The following is a 9,578-nucleotide window of genomic DNA, read 5'->3' on the forward strand; positions in this document are numbered from 1 at the left end:
ATTGCAGACTAGGCAACACCTTCTTTCCCACAGCACCAACGCAGTTTATCCCCCACCAGCTGTTGTGTCCTTGGTCTGGATTCCTCAGGGATCTATAGATATCAGCCCAAAGTACAAACTTCTCAGCCGCTTCTCCTACCTGACCCTCAAATGCCTCTCTTCCCTAAATCCATACTCTCTGTCCAGATTTGTCCATTAACCACACAACAGAGGCTCCAGTGACAAAACTGTTATTCTGCAGGACTTGAAGTCGGCAGGAGTTCCAGCAGCATCCTGGCTTCAGGTACCGACCCTGTGATGTGCATTGTACCGAGCAGATGATGTTCTAATCCCTGCCAGCATGCAATGCCCAGTGCACAGAGCGCACCCGTAACCCCTGTCTGATTGCATGTGCATATCTGCAGCTGATTCCGCTCCAGCACTAGAAGTCCCTGTGCACAAACTCATCCAGATGAACCAAGTGCAAGATGCCCAGGTCTGAGGTCCTGGCACAGCACAGAGGAGAAATCTGCTGGTTCCCCTTTGCCCAGGCATCTCCCACTCCTGTGAGTCTTTGCTCTCCTTTTGACGCTGTATCCCTGAGGATACAGGTCCCACCCTTCAGATACCCTGATGCTCTTCTCCCTAGATATTAATTTTGGACTCTACTCCCATTGCAGTGAGGGTTTCCAAGCTTGCAACTGGGTTCTCTGCCTTTCTACGCACCTTCAGAGTCTGAAATCAGTTCAGATCTCTCCCTTCCCTCCCTCTTTGCCATGCTTCTCCTTCACCCACCTTGCTCCTTCTTTATCCCTCGCAGCAGGCACAGCCCAGACACATTATTCACACTTGCCACTTCGTTAGTAATCATCTTCTACAGGAGGAGCAGAAGAGGAGAGAAGAGGAAAGCATGCAAAAGTGGAGAGGAAGGAAAGTCGAATTAAAGGAAGAGTAACAAAGAATTGAAGGTGTGAATGAGAAAGTGCAGGAGTAGAAGTAGTATGAGAAAAATCTAATGAGTGAGAAGAGATTTATAATTAATCTGCAGCCTAGTGAGAGAGCAGGGGAAGGGAAGTCAAGACCATAGGCTTCTCTATATGCTTCTGCTACTGATTTACTCTGTGACTTCAGACAAATCTTTTTATTTTCTCCTTTTATCTCCCACTTCTCTGTCCCCTTGGAGTATATGTTGTTTGAGGTATGAATTGTCTTTAACTGCGTGTAGCACAAAGAAAACTGCAATCATAGGCACTAGAGATGCGAGACATTACTTTTAACACATACTAAAATTAGGCACCAACATGTGCTTGGGGATTGACTGACAATGTTTATTAATTCAGGTTGAATCCATTAGATAGTTACTGTCAAAAAATGGGATGGGGAAAATTTAAAAGAATCAAAGTACCTGACTGCATTATTTCTTAACTTGAATGCTTCATATTGAAATGTTTACAAAGCAGATCTGGAAGGAAATGAAGAAAAAAAACCCAGACGAAAGTGAAATAATCCAGTTATGGAAAAAAAAGTTATATATTTCTGCAAAATTTAAAGTTCTGAAGTGATTTTCTCATCTCCTTTCCTTCTCGTCTCGCATATAAAAAAAAAGCCTTTTCATTCTTCCCCCCACCTCAATTATGCTTGAATGGCTAAAAGTAATTTTTTCCTTTCATTTTGTGTTTCAGAACCAAACTGACAAAAAAAAAATCGTCATTCACCTATCCCCACTAGGAATTACAATAACTGTCAGATCTTCATAGCAACATAAGGGATCTCAGCAACGCTGAGTTTCTGTGAGTCTCTTAAGCTGATGATTTTCATAGTCCTTTGCTCTCTTCTAGTCTAAACCTGCATTCAACAGAGAACTTAAAGAAAAATAATTAGATTTCCAGAAAAATAAATGAGCAAATCCTCATATCAAAAGTGAGAGAAAAGTTCTCAGGAAATAATCTTAGACTGGATTTACTTTTTCCATTAGAAATTGCCACCTACTGCTGTTCTATGTTAAGACAGTCAGAGCATCCTTTTTTACCTTCTGTTTCTCCGAATTCTTTCTTTTTGCTTAAGCATCACTATTTCTAACACGTAACCAAATAGGCATAAGGTCTCTGCAGAAAATTGGAATACGTGATGTCCAAGTGCATCTGACATTAAGAAAAAAAAAAACAAAAAACAAAAAGCGTAGCTGCCTGCAATCAGCCATCCCTGATTCAAACCACCAAAGTGTGTTCTGAATGAGACGCAGACACGCAGGGATGGGAACAGCCTGTGCTGGGGATCCTGCTCCTCGGGCATCGTCTGCCAGCTGGTTCTGTGTCACATCTCTCAAGCACAGGACCCTGCTCAGAGCCACCCACCCACAGTCTCAGTCTCAGGGGTATTTAGGGAAACATCAGCTGCTTAGCTTCCTGCATCCAGTGGATTTAAAGAAAATCACACACGTATACAGGAGTTAGGCGTCTAGCTATCTCTGGGTGTTTCTACATTGTCAGGGGACTTAGCCATAGACACTGCATTTGTATTAGTTTGCTTTTGGGGATTCTTCAGGAGGAAACAAGCTTCCACCAAGAAGAAACCCAGTTCTGGGCATATTTTTCTTTGTTAACATCAGTTGTGGGAAATACAAGCAAGCACAAACCCCCCAAAGGCTGATTGTCACCTTCTGCAGCCCCTCAGCACTGTCCCAGAAGACACCACACACTCCAACACTCTGCACATGCGGCAGTACTCATCCTGAGCATCCTGCAAAAATACTGCATTATTGAGCTGGAAACCAGCCCTCACAACCTTTCAAGAGTCTGGAATTTTAAAATTACACACAAAAATAAAAAACAGAGTGTATCTCAGCTCTCCCGTTGATTTCTTTTTCCCCAGCTCCAAATCTTATTGATGGAGGTCTGCAGACAAGCAGTGAGGCTGTGCAAGGGCAGCTGAGCATGTGTCTGTCCCCAGCCCTTCTGCCCACCTCTCTCATGGCACCCAGGGGATGGTCACAGCCTCAGCATCAGAGTGTCCCTGTTGTCTGAGACAGGAAGGGTTTGGGGACGGTACTTCACCAGTTGCAAGGCTCCACAGAAGAGCTCCATTGGAGGAGTAGCAGTAAGGGGGAAAAAAAAAAATGCCATGGACAAAATTTCTATCTTCAAACTTGAAAACAAAGTAATGAGAAGCTCTGCGGGAGAATCCACTGGCAGGAAGGACTTATCAGCCTCTTTTGCTCTTCTTGTTAATGTAAGCAGCTTTATCATTAATTGCTATTTACTGCAAATGCTGAAGTTGGTAAAAAGACTAATACGCTGCACTGAACCAGCAGTCTTTATTTGGGCTTCTTAAAGTACAATGAGCATGTGTGTGTGCAGGTGTGCATATGCCCGCTTGCACACTTCATTGTGCATGTTGTGTCAGTACAGTCCCATGTGTGCAAGGGAGGGAGCGGGATACAATTAGCATATTCTGCCCATATATATTCCAGTAAAAGGCCAACTTCATTAGTGGTCTTAGGCTATAAGAAGAGAAATTAATTCACGCCAGACTTGTAAACATCGAGGTGTTTTGCTGGGGTGGAGGGGAGTTAGATGCAAACTAGTGCTGCTCGCCCAGCACTGGCAATGTAAAGACTCAGTACTGCTGAATATCAGTGTTCAGGGGAACTACATTTCCTGAGGACACAGGTTGCTGAATTCTTGAAATAATGCAGATTTCTCCTCCTACCAAACTTGGAGCTGAGTTCCCTGAGTGGTTCACACCCACTGCATGAGCTGGAGGGCTCAGAACCACAGCGCTGCCTGTAAGGAATTCAGCTCCTCTGCATGGAAATACATGCATTTAAAAAGCTCTTCTGAATGAAATCAGCCTAAGAGACCTGCCCAAGGTCATATATAACACATCGGTGAGAGCATCAGGATGGAACTATCCTGCTCCGGTGCTGCTTTATTCACACAGTGCTGCTGCATCCCAGAACAGCCGCTTCTCCACGTCCGCTGCTGCCTTCCACTCCTCATCACAGGCTCCTTAGAGACACATCTGTCCTGTGCTCCGTAAACCATAATATACCCATAGTCTTTTATTCACTATCCATCACCATGTGGTTTTATTACAGATCCCTGAATTATCCAGCCTAGTCTACAATCTGCCTGTTCCTACCAGCCCTTCTCCTTTTCAACCCTCACCTCACCTTTCAGCCTTGGCAGTGCTTTAAGCCTTCCAGGTACTTGAAATGCAGGGACAATTCTGATTCCCTGGGGAAATCCAACAGAATTTCACTGAGGCCAGTCTGTTGGTCTCTTCCTCTCCCTCTTTTTTAAATGCAGATGGTTGGAAATCAGAAGCTAGTGCTGGTCTCTGCAGTCATATTTGAACCAACCCTTCACGAATACTAACTCACAACTGCCATTTTAAAGCTCTGATCCCCATTCTTGCCATCTATGAAATTTTACTCCCCTCCCTTCTCTGCTCCTTTCATCAGAAATCAATCTCCCAATAATGCAGGTAAACTGCAATCCTACCTCACAGCTATTTTTTTGCCTGCAACCTTCTCATGCATTTTGCAGAACAAAAGCTCCCTCGTCCATCCTTCCCCTTTCCAGCCAAGCCTATAAGCACAGTAATCATTACATCTGCACAACACCTCATCAGTAGGTTTGCACCCGCCCATCACATCTCTCTCTTGTTTGCAATCCAGGAATCAAAGAAATCATTCCTCCCGATGTGGTGATTTGTCTCAGCATTCACATTATTTTCTTGGGAGTGACCTTCGTGCTCCTATCCACCAGGTCTCCTCTCCCTCCCTCCCACCCACACGTCTCTCCCTGAGCTTTATTCCATGTAGAGTATACTCCTTCCTCACAGCCATCAGCATTTCATCCTTCCCACCTTGCTGAAGGAAACCCGGTTTCATTACCTTTGCCCCAGGGCAGCTGGCCATGGAAGAGCAGCCTCCTCTCTGCTCACCTGTGATGCTTTTAGCACTGGACAAGTGACCTCAGCAAGTGTCACCTGCTGAAGCTGGACACCCCTGTCTGGATACAACAGCCCCTCCTCTCTCCACCCGAATGTCTGACTGCAGCAACAGGTGAAAAATGGCTGATATGGGGGAAGAGTATGGAGAAAGGCAGGTTCCTCCTTCCTCCCACCAGCACGGCCCCAGTGATGGTGGATGACTGTGGGCAGGATGCAGGATTGTGCCCAGCACACGGCAGATGAGGTGAACCTTCGTCTGGGTGGGGGGCAGCTTGGGACCCTCTGGTGCATGACGCTGTGGCACTGGAGAGAAAACGTGGGGAGAGGAGTTGGGACACTCACGGGCTCCTTAACCAAGCCCTCCCCTCTGTCACTCCTGCCAGACATGTCCCATTACATCTCCAGAGGCACTCACACGTTTATCTTGCCGCACCCTTCCTACATAAGCTTGGGCAAATTCTTTAAGTTGACATTTTACAGGCACCTTGGAGGCTGATTTTCCAAGTGTTCAGCATAACCAACTGCAACATTTAAGGCTCTGTTGTCTAAAATATTCCATTACCTTGCCACCAACTGCTTTCAAAACCCATCAAGGCCAAGCCTGAGCTCCTGTTCCCACACACTGAAATGCCTCCACTGGCTCTCGTAGGATTTGAACTGATCCTCAAGCCTCATGCTGCATCCTTCTGCTACATGGTGGTATTTCCCATTTCTTTTCCACGTTCTCTGTCTGGACTGCAAGCCCTGGAGGGCACGGAGGTTACCTCTGCCCAGTACCCAGCACTGGGAGACTCCAGGCTCCCCCGAGCTCTGCACCATCCTACAGATAACAGTGGTGATGGAGGAAACTCAAACGTGCAGCTCAGGGTCATTTCCACTGCTTATAACCCCCCATTTTATGTCCTACTTCAATATCTACTGTAATCAGTGAAATTACTTTTGTGGGAGTTGACACAGAAGAAGAGATTGTTGGATTGATATTCTGTCTGGCATTGATGAAAACCTTTTCATAATGCCTTAATCCAGCACCCACAGAAGCAATTTGCTAATCTCTTGCTGATTTAGTTTCTAGCAGGATCAACCATATCCAGGCATTTTACCTGGCCATCCATATTATGTTCTTTGTATGCAGACAGAAAATGTCCTTCCTGACCCCAGAAGATGGTCAGCTTTTGCTTTGAAGCACGAAATCTGATTACCATTGTCCTAGATTGCAGAGCTGCAAAGGCTATTAATTGCTACAAAGTTACGTAGCCTTTTACACTTCAAATCCATCTAGACTTTCATCTCAGCGACATCCTGCAGCAGGGAATTGTGTAGCTTCACTATGTACTGAAGAAAGGACTATTTCCTTTTAATTTGCTTTAAAAGTTGCACCCTTTAATTTTGATGTGTCTCCTTGTTTTTGTAGCATCAAAGCATTGAAATGTTTCTGATCACTTTTCATTCTAACCTTCATACACTTTTGTACTGGAGCCCAAATGTCCCTTCTTACTCCTAGCTTTCCCAGACTAAACAAACTATTATTTCCAGGCTTTCCTTATTTAACTTGGTAATATTTGTAAACCAATTTAAAATATATTAATATGGTTCAATTATAATATCACTTCTATTTTCCATCCTTCCTTTTAATGTCTCAAGTATCTATCTAATTTGCCATCAATCTCCATTGATTCTCCCTCTGATGATGTGTTCGTCTTTATAATATCCCGGGGAATATTTCTTCTGCCTTCCTGACCAGCATTTTGGAACAAATATCCGAACTCCAGCTGGTTGTAAACAGGATTCATTCCGCACTCAGCGTGTGTAGGTATTTGCTGTTGCTTAGGCTTTGATCCTGGAAATAAGTTTCATCAAGTCCATGGGACTGTAATTAAAAATGTGTCTATGTGATGCCGTTTGCAGGATCAGACCCTTCACGTCCTGATGGCAATGGATCAGCAGCACTTGAGCACGTGTTTGAAAGTAAAGCTGTATTTGATATTTCTTGAGCAATACCTAAGCACTCAATGATACATCCTGCAGAGGTGAGTCCTGCATGCTGTTCAGACAAGGGGGCTGAATTAAGCCTGTCCAGTCACAAACAGGGCAGAGACAGACAGTGAAAAATGGTTATTCACTCCTCCTCATCCTATAGAAAGTTGGAGATGCCCAAGGAAATCATGTAGTACCAGATTTTAAAAAATCCCAAACAAAATACTTTTGACACAACAACTCATAACTAATTCCATTACTGCAGAACATTATGAAAACTAAAAGTATGAAAGGACTCAGTAAAGAAGTGACCATACTCGCCAGAGCTGGACTTTCTGGTGATGCTGCACATGACAGTCCTGAGACAACTGCTGACTTCGCATGACCCCACACAGCTGAAAGGTTATCCCAGAAGTGACAGCACTCATCCATGTCTTTCTGATCCCTTCAGCATCCTACTGTTTTGGTTAGACCACTTTCCAGTTTTTCCTGGATCCAGCTCCATCACCAAAACATATCCCTCCTTCCTTCATGTCACTAGCAAATACCTTGAGCAACACATCCAGTTCCAATCACTATATTTATCATTAACTCTTCTCCCCCAAGAAGCAAATAAGAGGATTGATACCCGTGTATCTCTAAATGCACAAAAAGATTTTTTATCAAAATACTTATAAGAACTCAAATTACTGCTATTAGGTTACTTTAAGCCAGCACCATATAAATATTGTGGGAGAATCCTAACTGGCAGATAAATCTAATCAACCAGATAAAAGCTACTTGTTGGCCTAAAATATGGAACAACAACCCACCATCATTTTCAAATACTTTATAGTTCTCTTTTAGGAGAGTGGAAATGGCAGATAAACACATTATCAGCATTCTCAGGCATAAAACAGTGAAGCCTGGAGTTGTTTTGCAGAAGCAACTCTGAATTTGGACGACATGACATAAGCAATTCTAGAAATAGCTGCTGGTCTTAAGGCTACGTTACATGTATCCTTGTTGCTGCTTTTTTATCTCTGTTCACAATTTTAGCACCAACATCATACTGTCTTTGTCAGTTCTTTCCTTTGGTTTTTTCAGCATTTCTCAAGCATTCCTCAGCCTCACCTTGTACCTCCTAAGCTTTCCCTGCTCCCTCAAAACATACCTTTGATTCTGACTGCAAATCTCCCTGAGCACAGAGCAGTGCGAGAAACGTCTGGAATAATTCTAGCATCCTCATATTCTAGGCAAGAAGGTGGTCTGAGCCAGGAGGGACTCACAGCCACATATGTACCCCAGCATATGTCCAAGGGCTTCGCTTACCTGCTCACCATCTGTACCTGCTGACCGCAGCCAGGCTGCTCCAGCACTCATAGCCTGCCACAGTCCTGTCCGTTCCACTGATCCCAGAAGTCCAGATAAAAATTCCCCACTTGATCGTCCTGATTCTCCTGCCTGCCATGAACCGTCAGCCTCCTCCCTAAGTTCACAGTTCATTTCCTTCCATCCTTCCTTCATTAGTTTTAGTTCTTTTGTATTTTTCTAATTATTGCTCTGAACTATTGAACAAATTTTTTATTTATTCTTCTAGTCCTGGCAGCCACACCTGGAAGGCAGTGCCTGCACAAGGCAATGGTTTTAAACCTCGCCCTCCCCATCATCCACCCCGCTTAGCAAGGCAGCATCCTGCGAGGATAAATTACCACAAAGGTCTCCAGTGTTAGCAATGTATCTGACAACCTCGTACGCAGCTTCGGCAGGGTAAAGAGATGGCTAAATGGGATCGGTTGTGCCGACTCAGGACTTCTGGCCAAAACCGCTTCCAAAATCGTGATGGACGCAGCAGAGTCTAGAGCACAGGCCAGGTTCTAAATCACGCTCTAAATCAAACCTTAAGAAAGAGATCCTCATTCACCGTGAAGCCAGTTAATTCCCCTGGCTTCGACAGGCTGGGATGATTTACAACAAGTGGTTCCAGACTTATCACAGGGACTCACTGTACAGTGTATTTCAGCTGCAATATGCATAGATATAAAAGCCCAAGCTACAGTAAGACCTATTGTAAGGCTCCAGGCTTTATCTTGTACAAACACCAGGTGAAAGAGCACACTTTCTATCAGGATAGCCATGAGACAGGTCCCAAGCATGAAGGGACTGCAAGAACCAGAGCTACTCTGCTGGAAATGGGGCAGTACGGAGGAATGGATGGGAGTGTGAGAGCTCCTTCTGCTCCTATACTCTGTTTTCATTTCCAACAAAAAGCCTTGTTGGAAATTGGAGAAAATTGTTTTTTTCTGGAGCTTCTCTTATGCGTGAGAACCTCTCATAGCTTGGTTTGCAAGCTTTTGTGTCATTTGCAAGAACCAGAGCTACTCTGCTGGAAATGGGGCAGTACGGAGGAATGGATGGGAGTGTGAGAGCTCCTTCTGCTCCTATACTCTGTTTTCATTTCCAACAAAAAGCCTTGTTGGAAATTGGAGAAAATTGTTTTTTTCTGGAGCTTCTCTTATGCGTGAGAACCTCTCATAGCTTGGTTTGCAAGCTTTTGTGTCATTGCTTGTTCTGTGTGAGAACCTCTCGTAGCTTGGTTTGCAAGCTTTTGTGTCATTGCTTGTTCTGTGTCAGCCCAGAGCTGGCTTGGTTGTAATTAGTGAACCCCTGGGAGGAAAGATGTCACTGCG

The sequence above is a fragment of the Pterocles gutturalis genome, unplaced genomic scaffold (assembly GCF_000699245.1).
Source record: "Pterocles gutturalis isolate BGI_N339 unplaced genomic scaffold, ASM69924v1 scaffold20085, whole genome shotgun sequence".
NCBI classification, from domain to species: domain Eukaryota; kingdom Metazoa; phylum Chordata; class Aves; order Pterocliformes; family Pteroclidae; genus Pterocles; species Pterocles gutturalis.